This window comes from Elaeis guineensis, chromosome 1, assembly GCF_000442705.2.
Source record: "Elaeis guineensis isolate ETL-2024a chromosome 1, EG11, whole genome shotgun sequence".
Taxonomy (NCBI): Eukaryota; Viridiplantae; Streptophyta; class Magnoliopsida; order Arecales; family Arecaceae; genus Elaeis; species Elaeis guineensis.
In genome coordinates, this window is record NC_025993.2 from 98493746 (window position 1) to 98512119 (window position 18374).

Sequence of the window (18374 nt, forward strand, 5' to 3'; positions counted from 1 at the left end):
TTTTTGAGGTATTTTTTATCTTATTTGGGATGTTTTATTAAAAAAATCAATTTGAAATGGAGAAAGTAATTTGAAACGGTGATTTTTTTTGAATTCAAATTCAAATTTTTATTTTTTTATATTTAAAATTTTAATTTTAATTTTAATTTTTTTCCATTTTTTCCATTTTTTTCCCTTTTTTTGTGGTCCTTTTTTAGGTACTTTTTCTCTTTTTTGGGGTATTTTATTAAAAAAATTAATTTGAAATGGGAAAAGTAATTTGAAATGGTGAATTTTTTTGAATTTAAATTCAATTTTTATTTTTATTATAATTTAAAATTTTAATTTTAATCTTAATTTAATTTTTTTATCGTTTTTTTCTTATTTTTTATCATTTTTTCCTATTTTTATGATGTTTTTTTTTTATTTTTTAGGTATTTTTTTCTTTTTTTGAGATATTTTTTAAAAAAATTAATTTGAAATGGGGAAAGTAATTTGAAATGATAATTTTTATTTGAATCAAAATCAAAATTTTTATTTTTTTATAAATTTAAAATTATAATTTTTACTTTTTTTATTTTTTTTATTTTTTATTTTTAAAGTTAATAATTAAAGTTGCCATTTGAAATGACGTTTTTGAAAATATCATTTCAAATGGTATTTTCAGAGTCACCATTTGAAAAGGCGTTTTCAAAAATACTATTTCAAATGGCGACTTTAATTTTTTTTTTTTGGTCGTCCACGTGGAGCAAAAAGGATTGTGACGTGGAGACTATAAAACATCATTTCAAATGATATTTTATAGATTTACATTACTTTTGTAAATAAGTTAAAAAATATATTATTTTGATAAATATTTTTTTGTAAATTACTTAGGTAATGAACTCGGGGGTGGGTGCACATGTCCTAGCCTAGGCCAGAGAAACACTACAATTTTCGAGTGCAGGGCCAAGTTACTTTTAAAAAATATATATATTTTTATACAATAAAATTTAAGAACCCTATCAATTGAGTGATTCAAATTTTATATTTATTAATTTGATTAATAAAATAATATATTTTTTATGAACTTTATCAGAAGAGGAATGTGTCGGTGGCTAGGCATAGGTAGCCGTTGGACATGGATCGAAGATCTAGCCACCCCATGAAGAGAGAAGAAGGGGAGGAGAAGGGCACATCATCGAAATGGGCATATCGTCAGGCCCCTCTCTTTCTTTTTGTATTTGGGTGGGAGATAGATACGGGAGGAGAAATCTCTGGTGTTATGGCTTTAAGACTCACTGTCAGTCCATCCGATAGATGTCAGAGGAAGAAATAGGTTTTTTTTATTTTATTCATCAATAATAATCAAACAATTTCTCATATGTCAAAAATAAATTTAAAATATGATATATATAAATTTTTCATATAATATCAAGATTATAAATTCATATGGACTGAACAAAATAGTACATTCTGATAACACTGAATGTAGACCTCCAGCAATTTGTTGTTCAAACAAAAAGTTGTGAAAATACCGAAAGATTAACTTTATATCATCTACATTGCTTCTATCTTTCAAAAGAGCATTACTATTTGTGTCAGAGAATCTCGAAAGCCTATTGTTGATGAAGAGTCACAAACTATTATATAGGCTAGAGTAGGGAGTCTTTTTAAATTATTAATATAACTTCTTCCTTTCATCAAAGCAGCACAATCGAAGTGGAGTTTTAACTTGAGTCTATTCTTATCTCAAAAGAGTTTTAATTATTCATAATTATCATCTTAATTATCTTAAATTATCCTTAATAATAACATTTTAGACAGATCACATTAAATTCTTAATATTTATGGATAAGTACAACAACAAATACAAATACAATCAAGAAAGAAATAAAACAGAAAGAGAGCCTGTGGGGCATGTTTATCTTTTTGATGTGAACAGGAGATAATAGAGCTACCTCCATTTTATTAAAATAAAAAGCTCAGAATTTACATATATAGTTTAATAGAGCAACAAGTGCTACTTAGAGCCCAACACAAAAAAGAAAATTTACAGACAATAACAGAATCTATATCCCATTCAAAGAAGAAGCTTTATGGGCAAAATAAAACTCAAATCCTACCCAAAGAAGAAGCTTTAGAGAATGAGATGGATAGCGAGGAACTGCAACCTATTCCATAGCTTTTGATATTGCATCTGAAACTTAATAGAACAAAAATGCCTTCAATCAAAAAAGGATTGGAGTAGTTTTTGTAAAACTGAAAATACTGAATTCTTCTGATTTAGAAAAATATGGACGTTTCTCTTCCCCCAAAGCTCCCAACAAATAGCTGCAAAAAAATGAGGCCTCACCATCTATGCCAACTTGTCTTTATTCTTCCCTCTCTAGTATGTTCAAAGATCAAGAAAGTTCATTGATCTTTCTTTAAGATTCAACTAAAATTTTATAGTTACTTGATCCAGTTAAGTTACTCGATTACTAAGAATCTGGTTCAACCAAAGATTTTTTTTCTTCTACAAAAGGCTCTAAATGCCGGCTTTTGAAGTAAGATCTATTATGCATCTGGAAAATTGCAAAACTCATGACTCATGTGAATTTTGTTTACTTATAAATATAATTTAAAAAAAAATCTTTAGCTTAATAGTTGTCAAAGCTTCTATAGATCTAACTGTTATTTGCTCCCGATCATATTATTAAAAGAAAAAAGGGGAAGAAATATGTAAAAACTGCACAAAGGAGCATTAGAAATGTTTTATATGATGTTTCTAGTTTCTACCTACAAGCTTTGTCTTGGTCTAGCACTAGCGCGGGTGCCGGGGGTGATTGGTTTTGGTCATGAAGACTGTGCTCGAAGAGGAAGTACTTGTGCGTTCCATCGCATTGAAGTCTTAATAGAAGGGTAGGTGCACACGTCCTCGACTAACCTAAAAAAGTCCCAACTGCGGGGCCCAAGTTAAATTAATTTCCCAAACCTATAACTCGTAGGCACAGCATTGATTTAGTAGCATTGCTGCTCAAATCGATCACGATTGAAAGATAAACATCTGATCCTCATGTAAAAATATTGATACTAAAATAATTTATAAAATAAATTTCAAATCAAAAATTATAATTCTGACAAAAATCTTTCAATACTCAAGTCAGAAAAGCAGAGAATAAAATAACGGCAACGATCTCTAAGAAAGATTTGATTAGGCTTATTCGGATCCTCGAACCTTCGATTATTTATATAGAAAGATATCGGACAGCTAGATTGTATAGCTGTGTGATCGTGCGATCCCGAAATTATCGAACCATTGAACATGCTAAACTGGATGAGATAATTCAGCCCTTAATTGCTCCTGCGAGATCAGAGGAGACGGTTATGCCAGATTTTATCTATTTGATATAGACAGCTTGTCGCGCACATTGAAGAAATAAGTCGGCTGAGGTGACGAGGGCAGCTCATACACAGGTTAAATCTTAAGGACACCTCAGCTCAGCATGGAGACGGACTCCTCAGCTCATACAGTGGTCGTGTTGATGATCCAAAAATTTGAAATATCTTGTGATGTAGCACTGATCTGAGACGCTCATGGTAACCACTGTAACACTACCCCCTACTCCTGAGTCTGAGGTATCTCAAATCTAATGCCGTGCGCTTCTGCCTTCATGCCTGCCTTCTGCATTTAAAGCGTGTGATGTTAACCTAATGCGATTAATGCGAACGGGCATAACTGATGGAATCACTCAAACGACGGTCCCTTCGAGATTTTAATTATTTTGCAGTGACTTTTCATTTTCTTTCCCCTTTAAATCTGTGCTTTGAAGGCACAGATAGCCACAGATCTTTTTTTGTGCTGATTATTCATCATGATTTCTTGGAACAAGATGGATTCACAGCACGTGAAGAGACTTGAGCAAATTTTGGCTCATAGGAGGTAAGTCATGGTTTCGATTGCTGAAATGAAACCCGCTATCGGAGAAGAAGAGCATGCCGCTCCTACCACTGAGCCCATGTCCCCACCATTGGAAGCCATGATGCAGGATTCTCCAGGAGAAATTTCGATCGATGGAGCACCGATGAAGACAACATCAAAAATAAGCATCGAGGGATGCTCCAAAAAAGATCCGACTGAGGTAGCGTGGATGGAGAAGGTAGTTGATAATCTGGAGAAGGATCTAGTGACGACAATAGAGACTGGGGGATCTCTGGAGATAGCAACTCCTGCTGGATGCTTTTTGGCATCCACTTCTCATGCAAGACCCTCAGATCTGATGCCTCATGCCCCATCCACAGGAGAGAACCTCCAATCCACGGTAGAATACTTAAGGAACCTCCTATCGCTAGCTGAGAGGCTATTCCTCAACGAACAAAAGGGGGAGAAGTGATCTGCCAATGCTTTAAGATCCCTTATACATGTGGGCCAATGTTTGGTAAGCCTCGCCAGTTCCAACCTTGATGTTCTGACAATGGAGAAGGAGAAGATTGACTTGTTGAAGTATCAGTTAGAGCATCTAGAGAGGGATAATATTGAGCTAGCCAAGGAGCTCAGCTTTACAAAAGAGGCTCTTCAGGAGGCCCAAGAGTCGATTCTCTGTCAGAACGAACAACTGCGGTAGGCTGAAAGACAAATTGAGGTCCTTGAGCAACAGAAATCTAGAGCCGACATGAAGATTGAAGATCTTGAAGGATGAATTAGCACCCTTGAGAGATAGAGGTTTAAGGTTAAGAGAGACTGTTATCGGATCTATGATGACCTAGAGCATCTAAGGAGGTCACTTGAAGCAGAAAGAGGTTCTCCTCATCTTGAAACTCACTCTCGAAGGAGCCCCAGTGATGGTCCATCCAAGAGAGCCAGAATCTCCGAAGGGATGAGCCATGAAGAGAGAGCTCCTCAAGGAGACGGGCGCTCTGCTTTCAAGGGAGTTCAGGCCTCCCCAGAGCCGTTCTCGAGAGTCTAGGAGATCGGATCGGAGGTGGAGCACCTGAAGAAGAGGTTGGAAGATAGAAAGATAAATCATAAACTTCTCTGGGATAAATTTATAGATTAGGAGATTTTACTCAAACCACTGAAAGCAGGAGGAAGCAGCTAGAGAAAAAAGGGGCTAAGATCATAGCTCAAGCTTGCAAGATAGCGTTCTTCACGAGCTTCAAGAAGTGCAATTTCATTGCCCAGATACACCTTCCTCCTGACTTTATCCAGTATCTTCAAATCGATTATCTGGATGAGAATTTACAGACGGTGTTGTCGGATAACTAGTCGAGGTTTATGATGACATCCCACTTTTCGGATGAGGTGGACAAGATCGACGTAGCCACTTGGATCGAAGACATCATCAGCACTGAGGAATACTATCCCGCAGACGACCACCCAGGTAATCTCTCTAAGAAGTGAATTATACCCTCCTCTTCTTTTATTTTCTGTGATCTGAGGCCCCTGATCTTGTAATAGAATCTCCATAAAAACATATGTATTTTTCTTCTTTTGATAAATATGAATCATGAATATGAATCATTCTTTTAAATATATGAATCAAAGTCTTTAACATATGCTCGGCCCCTGACTATAACTACAAAACTTGATTAGAGTAATAGTCCAAGCGAATACTTAGCCTATGTTGTGTTTCAAGCAAGACACGAGCCGAGCTAAAGTTAAGGTGAAAATCCGAGCTGAATCTAGCTGTGGTTAGAATTGCAAGTGTAGTAGAAATTATAATTCTCATTCTGATCCGAGGTGAATTTCCATACCTGTCATACAGATTTTGAAAAGACTAGAATTCGAATTGCATCCGTGTGGGAAGAATTGGTACACGTCTGCACACATTTCTTCAAAAGTGACATAAAGTGTGATTCACCTACCATTGGTATTAACTATCACATCGGCGGCAGTAATCACGTCCATTCGCAGTCTCCATATGTCGCGCATATGCTAGTCTTCTGTCGATGCATGTTCCTGTAATTAATGTATCGATGGGAGGCGAGTTTTGGAGGTCCCATTCAAGTCTAAGGTTATTTAAAATTTCTAGACAGAATGAGATAAGGACCTCGAAAAGTTCTGATCATCTTCTCCTTCTACTGGGAGTTCCTCTTTTCTTCATCCTTTCGCAGCTTTCTCACAAGAGAGATAGAGATGGCCACCACGGAGCTTGACTTTGTGTCGATAGGCTTCAGATCAGAGTTGATAGAGTGGGACATAATGTGCTGCATGAACAATATCAAATACCTCTCGCATTCTAACTTGAAGTTTTGGGATCGGGTGATCGAGTATGCCGTCCACCTTCAAGACGTATGGACTTCTATAAGGAGTGCTTCCGAGCTGGACTGAGGCTTTTTCTCCACCTCTTTTTTTATGGCACTCCTCCAGTACTTTAAAATATCACCATATACGATGGTGTCGAATGCATGGCAGTATATCTGCAGCTTCATCATGGTATGCATGCTCGCTGGAGTTGTGCCAAATGTTACATTCTTTCATTTTTTCTTTAGCCTCAAGCGGCATCTAGACTCGCGCAGGTGGTGGTATGTGACTCTGCGAAAGGAGAAGAATAGCTTCCATTTGATATTTTTGGGTATGCCTTCCATTGTGCACGATTGGAAGCTAAGATTTCTCTTCATCTCGCAGATGTCAGGCAAAGACTAAAATTTTACCACTTGGGGCGAATCCTAAGAGGCTGCACTAAAGAAACCTTCGACGAACAAGAACCTGGAGCAAGAGATGGTAGCTCTGTGAAATTTTAAAATTCTAGAGTTGAAAGAGTTGTTGTCAACTCAAGCGTTGTTTAATATCGGTATCAGCCAAGTTGCTCCTCAAGGTATGCGAGTCAGTTGTTCAAACCTTAAATCTTCTAGCTCTGTTTATCTTACAATTTGATCATTATGATCGTAGAGCTGGATACTGGGAAGAGCTCGAGCCTGTCAAAGAAGGAGAGAAAAACTCTACAAAAAAGGGGTGCCAAGCCCGCAACTGGGTGGAGCCTCCAGACCAGAGTTGGAGATCCCACACAACCGACTTCGGAGGCCAGAGAGTCTGAATCTTCTCCTCTAGAAGATCATGAGATTATGCAGGTGAAAAGCGGCTTGCCTACCATCTTAACTATCGCAGCCTACTAGGTAGGCCATGCAGACCAAGGTCTGGAAGAGGTGATTCTGAGCTTACCTACTCCTCTCAGCTCACTGACCCGACCAGCTTCACCCATAATCGAATCCTCCTCAGATGAGGCACTAGCCGAGGTTGCCAGCACATCTGGAGCTGCACCAGTTAGACTGAAGCTTAAGGCTTCAGTACTATGGGATCTCATGCTGACGAGTGAGCTACTCTTCGGACTGCTCCTTCCTGTCGATGCAAATGAGTTGCTGAATGTCCCTCAGAGGGAGATGAGGAGAAGATCCACGGATTTTCTTTTTCGGGTATGTTGGAGCTTTCCCATTTGGTGCTTACTGTATGCTCATTTGTTGCTTATGAATTTTTTTCGCTTATCAGCTTACCCATTACTTGAATGGGTACATTGAGAGCTCCCACAAGCTGGCCAAAGAGGTGAAGAAGTCTAGGCTCAAAATTGAGATGCTCAAAAGAGCAAAAGAAAAAGTCAAAAAGAAGGTTGGAGAAGTCTCCATAAAAGCCGACGCTATCGAGATGAGAGCCAAAGATGTTAAGGCAGCATTGAGGAAGACTGTTGAGGAGAATTCTTGGCTGTTGGGCAAAGTAGCAGAGTTCGAAGCTCAAGCGAAGAGGAACGCAGCCGTTGGTGAGGAGAATTCTTACCTGTAAAAGAAAATAAGAGAGCTAAAGGTCAGACTGGGGGTTGAGGAGAAGCGAACAGTTGAGGCCACTTTTAAGACTGTGGAGGACTTTCGGACCTCAGAAAGATATGAGGAAGAAAGAGCCAAATATTCTACTGACGCCTATGATGCTAGAAGATAGTCTATCCGAGCCTGAGTTACTGCCAAATATCCGAGTATGGACTTGAATTTCTTAGATGAAATCTAGAATCCTATCGCGATGAATGTCTTAGTGGCCAGCACCTCAGCTCCAGGCACCATCTTGTAATTTTTGTATTTCTCTTTTTCATATTTTGGTCCCTTTAGGGTCATTGTAAGAAAATTTTGAAAGGAATAAAATGAGTAGAATACTTTTTGTCATACCTCCGCTATGTGAACTTACTCATGCCGATTTGAGGTAATTTAATTGAACGGTAACCTCATTCTACTCTCTTAAATACGGTCGATTATGAAAAATGACAATCGATGACTTATCCAATAAGGCCATGCCAGGGAGATGGCATGGGAACAATGAAGATGCGCCATGTGAGTACATTCTGCTTTGCGAAGCGTCACAGAGATTTATTCCCATGCTGGAGAAAGCACGTCATTAACTGCTTAGCCATTAACTCCTGAGAAGCATCAATTAACGATTGATGTGGCTGCTAATGCTTATAAATAGAGAATCAGAGAGCAAAGGGATCTCTACTTCTCCTTCTATGGCAAGAAGTCTCCTTCTTCGCCTGCTGCCATGTCATTGCCCTCGAATCTACCTCCCTTAGAGCTAATTAAGCAATGGGTGAGAGAGCGAAATGCCTTTGTAAGGAATGCCAGATGGAGGTATTTCGCCTGTGAAAGGGAGAGAGCTAAGCAGGTTGGCACATCCTCTTCTCATGGCGCTCCCCCTCCTTTGCCTCCTATGGCCAAGCTCCCCCCTTAGCTTAAGCATATCCCGCCTGCAATTCGGGAGCACTGTATTGCAGAGTTCTAGGATTCTGTGGCGTTTAGGAGGGAAATGCTTGACGTTGCTACCGCTGCCTTCATCCAAGGCTTCGATGATTGTAAGGTCCATTTGCTGAAGATAATGCCATATCTAGAACTTCATGGCATACAGGCTGACTGTACCAACGAAGAGGTGGAGACTTTGATGGATGAAAATTGAATCAGCTCATCTAGATGGTGAGAGGGCGAAGTCCTCGATGGATGAAGATCGAACCAGCTCACCTGATTGATCTGATGCTCCATCGATTGCAGCGGGATGTTCCTTCTCATCCTCTTCTCTTATTTTTCTCTCCTTCTTCTCCCATCTTCCTCTTCTTCCTCTTTTCTTCTTTATTTTCTTCTCTTGTTCGCAAGATAGTGCTTAGAACAACCGTCCTCTTTTTGTAAAGTGTAAAGTATTCGAAACACTAGCGTTTTCTTTATAAAGACTTTAATGAATAAAAAGAAATACTTTATTTTGGAAGTCTTTGTTTTGTTTCCAACATTAAATTTACATCTATGAATTTCATGAATTTTGCTTGGCTCATAGAGAATAGCATAAGCAAATGCTCAGAATAGCATGAGAAAATGTTTAGTGCTTAGCTCAGCATGAGTACAATTCTAGGTTGCTCAGCTTTAGCATAAATATATTTAGGATAACTTTGATTGAAGTGAATAAATTTAGTGCAGTTTAGAATAACTTGAATATAGTCCAGCCATCTATAGATTTGAGGCATCATAATAATCACCTCAATACTACCCCCTACTCCTGAGTTTGAGACAATACCTCAGGTGGAAGGAGTACTATTGAAATAATGCCTCTGGCCATATGTTGTCCATCTTTTTTTTCTTCTTCTGAAGAGGTAGTGTGTGTCGATGGCGATCTTGTACCTATAGCATTTAGGGCTCTTTAGTGATGTTTTGAGAGTCTGATTAGTTATCCCTCACAAGTGGCGTTACGTGCCTATGGCGATCTTGTGCCTATTGTATCTAGCACTTCTCGTCTTCACACGAGAGGTAGTGTATGCCAGCGGCAAGCTTGTGCCTACGACATCTTATACTCTCGACGGTATTCTGAAGGTCTGATTAGTTATCTCTCATGAGTGGCATTATATGCCTGCGGTGATCTTGTGCTTACAGTATCTAGCACTTCTCATCTTTGCGTGAGAGGCAGTGTATGCTAGTGGCGAGCTTGTGCCTACAGCATCTTACACTCTCGGTGGCATTCTGAGAATCTAATTAGTTATCCCTCATGAGTAGCATTGTATGCCTGCAGTGATCTTGTACCTATGGCATCTAGCACTTCTCATCTTTGCGCGAGAGGCAGTGTGTACCAGTGATGAAATTATGCCTACAGCATCTTGCATTCTCGATAGTATTTTGAGGGTCTGATTAGTTATCCCTCATGAGTGGTGTTGTATGCCTGCGGCGATCTTGTGCCTACGGCATCTAGCACTTTTCATCTTCGTGCAAGAAACAGTGTGTGCCAGCAGCGAGCTTGTGCCTACAGCATCTTGTGCTCTCGATGGTATTTCGAGGACTTAATTAGTTATCCCTCCAGAGACTTCCTCAAGGGTCTCCCTCCACTTCTTGCACAACTCGAGCTCTGTAGGTGTCTGATAAGTTAGTCCCGTCTCGAAGTCACCAAGATTTTTTCGAGGGTCTGGTAAGTTAGCTCTCACAAGTGACGTTATGTGCCTGCGGTGATCTTGTACCTACGACATCTAGCACTTCTCATCTTCATATGAGAGGCAATGTGTGCCAGTGATGAGCTTGTGCCTACGGCATCTTGCGCTCTCAGTGGTATTTCGAGAGTCTGATTAATTATCCCTTCGGTTGTTCCCTCAAGGATCTCCTTCCGCTTCTTGCATGACTCGAACTCTACAGGGGTCTGATAAGTTAGCCCCATCTCAGAGTAGTAGAGGTCTTCTCGAAGGTCTGATAAGTTAGCCCTCATGAGTGATATTGTATGCCTGTGGTGATCTTGTGCCTACGGCATCAACACTTCTCATCTTCATGTGAGAGGTAGTGTGTGCTAGCAGTGAGCTTGTACCTAAGGCATCTTACACTCTCGACGATATTTCGAGAGTCTGAGTAGTTATCCCTTTAAAGATTTCTTCAAGAGTCTTCCTCCACTTCTCGTGCAACTCGGGCTCTGTAGGAGTCTAATAAGTTAGCTCCATCTCGGAGTCACCAAGATCTTCTCGAGGATCTGGTAAGTTAGTCCTTACGAGTGGCATTGTGTGCCTATGGAGATCTTGTGCCTATGATATCTAGCACTTCTCGTCTTCGCACGAGAGACAGTGTGTGACAGCGATGAGCTTATGCCTACGGCATCTTGTGCTCTCGATGGTATTTCAAGGGTTTGATTAGTTATCCCTTCGAAAGTTTCCTCAAGGATCTCCCTCTGCTGCTCACGCGACTCAGGCTCTACAGAGGTCTGGTAAGTTAGCCCCATCTTGAAGTCTCCGAGGTCTTCTCGAGGGTGGTAAGTTAGCCCTCACAAGTGACATTGTGTACCTACGGTAATCTTGTGCCTACGACATCTAGCACTTCTCATCTTCGCGTGAGAGGCAGTATGTACCAGCGACGAGCTTGTGCCTACAGCATCTTCCACTCTCAACGATATTTCAAGGGTCTGATTAGTTATCCCTCTAAAGATTTTCTCAAGGGTCTCCCTTCATTTCTCACATGACTCGGGCTCTGCAGAGGTCTGGTAAGTTAACCCCGCTTCGAAGTCGTTGAGATCTTCTCAAAGGTCTGGTAAGTTAGTCCATACGTTAGTTGACCGTAGTTATAGTTCAAAGTCTTAAGTAGAAGGAGGAGGAAACTCTTGGAGGACTCGGATGCCCATCACAAATCGATAGCCCTGCAAATTTTATTTTCATGGAAAGTATTGTTACATCATTGGTGATATATGCGGAGGTTCGTCGAGTTTCATGACCTAAAAATTAGAGTCCCGTCGAGCTACTTTAGCATATAAGTTTCTGTGTGCTGGTCAGTCTGGGTACATGACCTCCCAAATAAAACTGGCTTTGAGCAGCTTATCGACTTCCTCAACTATGGCCTTTTGACGCTCTAGGGCAAAACTCTGCTTCGTTTGCTTTATCGACCGATAGGTTAGGTCCATCCTTAGGTGATGGGATATCACCTCAGAATCAATGTCGGATATGTCTGCAATAGATCAGACAAAAAGATCCATATTTTTTTATAAAAAAATAATTAGTCAGTATTTGGTCATCTCATCTAGATGTGAGCCAAATTTCACTATCCGGCTCGGATTCTCCTTCATTAGCGGGACATCTAAAAGGCCCTCCTCTAGCGCCCATCCAAGCTTATCGAGAGTTTGGGCTAGATCTTTGCTGGGGTCGGTTGATTCTCTGCTCTCAGCTTGGCAGCAAAGTATTCACGAGCCATGACTTGGTTGCCTCGGATCTATCCCACTTTGTGTTTGGTTAGAAATTTTACCATCAGATGGTAGCTTGAGACGATAGCTTTCAAAGTCTACAGGCTAGGACAGTCGGAGATGGTGTTATAAGTTGAGGAACTCTCCTGACTTAGACAACCCCTCAGTAATCATGTGGATTTCTCCTCGGATGGGTCGCTTTTCTTCTACCACTTGCCCTCCAACCTGCTATCGCTCCTGCCGCACTGGCGCTTACTGCGACTGAGGTAAAGGGAGAGGCTACTGAGGTAAATAGGGTGACTGTTGAACTCTCGAAGCTTGATATTGAGGAGCCGCTCTCTGGACAAAATGATTCAGCCACCTCTGTTTGACAAACCTCTCGATCTCATCACGAAGCTAATGGCAATCTTCAGTATCGTGACCATGGTCATGATAGTAAAAGCAGTATTTATTCGAATCTCGACGGCGTTCCAACCTTGTTCTCATCAATCAAGGCTCAGGTAACTCAGGCCCCACTTGTAACAATATCTCTCATCGAGGAACAGTCAGGGGTGTGTAGTTATTGTACTACCCAGGGGGTGATGGTCGTCGAACCCTTCTCGGAGGACTCCGGGATCGATGAATTATACCCCCATTTTTCCACCTTGTGGTGGAGACTGAGAGCACTGGTGGCTTTTCTCCTCTCACCTAGGATGGTGCTCCTTACTAGGTCCCACCGTGGCTGAACCGACAAGAGTATCATCAGCAAAGACCTCTTCTATGCGGACATACTTCTCTGCATGGGCAAGCATATCTGGGAGTTTTTGAGGATAAGTCTTAATTGATGACTTTTTTAAGTCATTCTTTAGTAGGCCGCTCATCATCACAGCCATCATGGTTGACTGGTCAAGGTTTTGGACCTCCAAGGTCACCATGTTGAATCTATTCATGAAAGAATGGATCGACTCGTCCTCTTTTTGCTTGATGGTATAGAAATGGTTGGATCGCTTCTGCTGTCGTTGGCTGCTGATGAAATGGCCAACAAAAGATCGACACAAGTCTTCAAAGGAATGGATAGATGCTAGCCTCAAACTCATGTACCACTGTCGAGTGGCCCTCTTAAGGGTTGGAGAGAATGCTCGACAGAGGATTGCATCTAATGCTCTCTGAAGAAGTATGGCTGCTTTGAAGGTCTCCACATGATCGATGAGATCGATGGTCCTATTGTAGACCTCTAGCTGAGACAGTTTGAAGTGCAGGGAGAGTGTTTCCTACACAATCCTCAGGACGAAGGGCAGCTGGCTGTTATACCCTTCATAGGGCAGCATCGAGGAGCCATTATTATTATTAAGGGCCTTTCTATTTTCTGGCCCAATTGCTTGCCAAGCTCCAGGAACCGCCTTTCAAAATCAACTTCATGGATGGTACCAGCCTCAGAGTGTAGAGGAGATTGACGTCTGGAAGTTGAGTCATGGCCCGACTGTGGGCTTGGAGATTGCCGCCTGACCGGTTGTTGGCCCTAGGGTGACTTTGATGAGTCAACCTCTTCTCCAAACTTTGAGGAGGCATCTGTGGCTCTGGTTGAGGTGGTGGCTACGGAGCCACAATTAAAGTAGGATTCTGCGAGAGTACCGCTGTGGAAGGCACAGGCGGCACCACCGAGGGAACTATATGACGCATCACTATAGGGGGTGCAGGGACAGTCTAGGGAGGCTGTGGTGCTGCCTGAAAGGGTGCGAGAAAGACTGGACCGCTTAGACTATGGTCGTCAAATGTTGAACTTGCTGGAAGAGCTGACCGAATTGGTCAGCCGTGACTAGCACCGACTGGGCCGATTGAATCGATGGAGGGATTTTCGGTGCCAGTGGTTGAACTTGATTGTTAGCCTGACTGGCCACCTGTCGGGAAGCGACGGTATTGAAAAGTCGAGAAGATGTCCATCTTTGAGCCATGAATGTGAATGTAGGCTCTTCCTCTACCTGTTGCTACTGAAATCGATCGAGATCGGAAGATGGATGCCTGATCCTTATGCAGGGATGCTGGTGCTGGAGTAACCTGCAAAATAAGTCTCAAATCGAAGGTTGTAGCTCCGACGAGGATCCTCCGACGCTCAAGTCAGAAAAACAGAGAATAAAGGAACAACAATGGATTCTCTGAGAGGAATTTGATTGGACTTATCTGGATCTTCGGGGCTCTGATTGTTTATATAGAAGGATGTCGGACAGCTGGGTTGTATAGCTGTGTGATCGTGTGATCCCAAGATTGTCGGGCCATTGGACATGCCAAACTAGACGAGATAATTCAACCCTTAATCATTCCCGCGAGATCAGGAGAGACAGTTATGCCAAATTCTATCTATTTGAGATAGACAGCTTGTTGCGCACGTTGAAGAGATAAGTCGGCTGAGGTGATAAGGGTAGCTCATACACAAGTTAGACCTTGCGGATATCTCAGCTCAGTATGGAGACGGACTCTTCAACTCATACAGCAGTCATGTTGATGATCTAAAAACTTGAAATGTCTTGTGATGTAACGCTGATCCGAGACACTCATGGTAACCACCGTAACAAATAGTTTTTAAGATTTTGTTATGATTTTTTTTTTATATAAAATTTTATTATAAAAGATATTAGTGATATTATTTATTAACTTTTATATATTTTATATTTTTTTAAAATAATATATTATTATTATTATTTTCTTCTTTCTTCTCCCTTTATCCGTGGTTTCACCATGTCCAACCCCCCCACCTCCCTGGCACCCGATGCCACCCATGGCTCCTCCATGCTCCCTCTTGGCACCTCATGCATTCTTTACGCCACCACCTGACCCCCCAAGCCTCCTCTGCTCCTCTACGTGCGCCCCCCTCCCCCCCACAACCTGCACCTCCTCCGCTCTTGGTTTCGCGACCCTCTCCGGCATCCGCCGCCGCTCTACACCCCACCCAATCCCCCCCACCCCCGGTGGCTGCAATTGCTCTGCATCCCCTCCCTCAAACCATCCCCTCGATGGCGTGGCTGCTCTGCACCTACCTCCATCCTTGCACGCCCCCTCCCCTCACAGCTTCTCCACACCACCACAACCACCCCCCTCTCCCCCACCGACCGACATGCCCCATGGCCCACCGCTTCTCCACATGACGCCCCCCAACCCAGCCCTTCTGCAACCCATGGCTTCTCCGTGCCACCACCGTCATCCCCCCCAGCCCTTTGTGGCCTGTGGTTTCTCTGTGCTACTGCCACTGCCGCCCCCCAACCCCCAGCATCCGTAGCTCCTTCGCGTTCACCCCCCAACCTGATGGACCACGGAGAAAGAGAAATTTTTTTGGAAAAAAATTAATTTGATTATGACATGAAATAATCCTAATTTTTGAAATATTTACTGCACTAGTCATGCACATGGATAATCCATCGAATTAAAATCCGAGCGGTCCATATTTAATCCAACGGTAAGAAATAGATAAAAAGTAAAAAGATCAAAATATCCTTTAGAGCACCGTAACAAAATCTTAATTTTTATGGCTCCAAAACTAGGTGTATGTTTGGAAATTGAAAAGGATGGATTTCTGAAATAAGAATGAAAACAAACCCTATTCTTTTCCGATGCTCAAATTCCATTATGATTTCAATTCCTATTCTAAACATGAATCCAATATATCATCAGAATATATATGGTCATTGCAATTTTCATTTCGATTCCGATTGCAATTTCAATTCTAACTATTTTTATTCAACAATCTTTGAACTTCATATAATGTGAACCTGTAAAGAAAGCATAAGCCATTATGGCTATTACTTCATTAGATTAGCAGAAAATAACAGGCAGATTGATCTATTGGTGTATAAATCCTATGCCCTCTGTGCAGAAACTCCATGGCAAGCTGAATTCTGCCACAGTTGATTCTGTCAAAATTTATATAAAACATAAATTCTTTTTTAAATGTGATCATCGTAATATTCAATTAAAAATATGTTGGTAAATTGAGTTGGTCATTGTCATTATCGGGTCTGGTCGAGAGACAAGATAGCCCAATTGAGCACAAAACCATTTACGAGCAAAACAGCATCCGAGTACGCTATTCATCAAGACAGCTTAAAATGTAACTTTTGGATGGTACCACTTTTTGTTGGTAGAGATGAGCCTCTAATATGTCATGCCTTATGGTCTCATGTCTCACCATCTGAAAAGGCGTGTCCTACAGCATGATGACTCAATGGAATGGAAGAGATAAAAGACTGCTTCACGAGGGCACCATGTATGCCAGACTAAATCACCGTCCATAGCTTAAAATGCAAGTATCTTGAAGATGACTTTGGCTATAATATAATATTTGATTATTAGGATGACATATAAAAAGGTGCATGAATTTTGTGCCCGATTTTTTTTTAAAAAATAAGTATGTTGATTATATTATGTTAATTGAAAAAAATAAAATAGTTTATTCAAAAGATAAATTATATTACTTTTGAACTAAGTCGGATTTTTTTTAAAGATTTCTCAACTACAAAAAGCTAAAGTTTAGTCCATGTATTTTCTAAACTATTTTAACACGATCATTTTCTCAGATTCCAACTATTTTCTCTCATAAAAAATCTCAGCTGGCAATAACCAATGGTTACACGGTGGAAAATATTTGACAAAGATGAGATGATAAAGATGATGTGGCATACGAGCCATGGCGTAGCACAAAGGTTAAAAAATTTTATCTTACTAACGTGGTATCTGTAGTGAAATTTTTTTGAAAATATCCAATTATCGAGTGATATGTAAATACTCATAGATAACATGACATAGATGATATGATATATGGATGATGATAGGACATAGATAATGTAGCATGTACTGCAAATTATTTTCAAAAATATCTAATTATCAAGCGACACAAGTGCATCACAGAGATGGACGTGGACGCGGATTATAAGCATAATCTAAACACACCAAGCTCTCTTTCTGTGAACTCCGACATTTTTTAGGCCCGTTCTGGATTGAAACCAATGGGCAAAACCGACTTCAACCTGAGAACCATGGGCCAGTGCCGCCGCTGGTTGTTGGGGTTGTCGGCAACCGTCGAATGGTCGGCATCGAACCGAGCCTATCCTCTCCCAAATTCTCTCTATTTAACCCCACTTCTTCGGTTGAATCCACCATCAAACCTCTCTCCACCTCTCCCTTCCTTCCTCACCTCTGGCAATAACCGAGCTGCCATTGCCATCCACCACGCTACATAAAATCCTTTTCTTTTTTTCCTATGCTCTATTTTTACCCTCGATCCACCACCCTTTTTGTCGTCAAAATCCTTCACCGTGTGCTATGACCCACTGTTGCCACCACCTCTGGTAAGCCCTCCTTCTTTCCCTTCTTTTTAGTCTTGGGTGTGGCTGCCATGGCAGCAAGGATAGCGCCCCTTTTTTTCTTTCTCTCGACTCCCCTAGGAATGGTTGGACCACTGCCTCAAGCCATCGACCCTTCGGCTGCCCCACCACTGTCAGCCACACTAGCCGCATCATCGCCAACCCCACCTCTCCTTCTCCCCTCTACTCTCTCTTAGCTTCAATGAAATCTTGGATGGGGCATGGAAAGAGAGGAAGAAAAAGAAAAAGAAGAAGAAAGAAATAAAAAAAAAGGAGAGAGAGAGAGAAGGGAACCATTAGCCCTAAACCAAATCGATCAAGCCCAATTAACCTAACTAGCCTAGGTCTAGTACCTCTTCTTTCTATTTCAATTGATTAATCCAGACCAAGCCTAAATTTTAAAATTTTCTTTAATTTACAAAATTAGATCTGACTTAAGGAATTTAATTTGATCAGGTGAAATACGCAGATCTAGATAGTGCAAAGGCATATGATGATCACGGCCAAATTCTTTGCATCTAATATAATATATAAAGAGAAGGACTGGGTTGGTGACTTTTTGACAAGTGACATTCTGAGTGTTTAGCAAGTGGCATTCTGAGTGTTTAGCATTATTTATTATAATTTAATAAAAAAGATCAGGTTGATGACCTTTTGACAAGTAGCATTTTGAGTGTGTAACATTATTTATTATAATTTAATAAAAAAATTTATATTAATCATTAGAAGAAATAATTATTTATTAATTATTTTTAATATTAAACTAATTAATTAGTTTCAATTATTATTCTATTTAGCTTTAACAAAATATATAATTTTTTTCATATACTCTCCTCTTTTTTTGTTACCCCATGGCATGGGTTTTAATATCTAGTATAGGTAATCTTTAACTCCATTTAAATACTTGTATTAGATAATTATTAGATCCTAGTATTGGTTGAAATCCATGGATG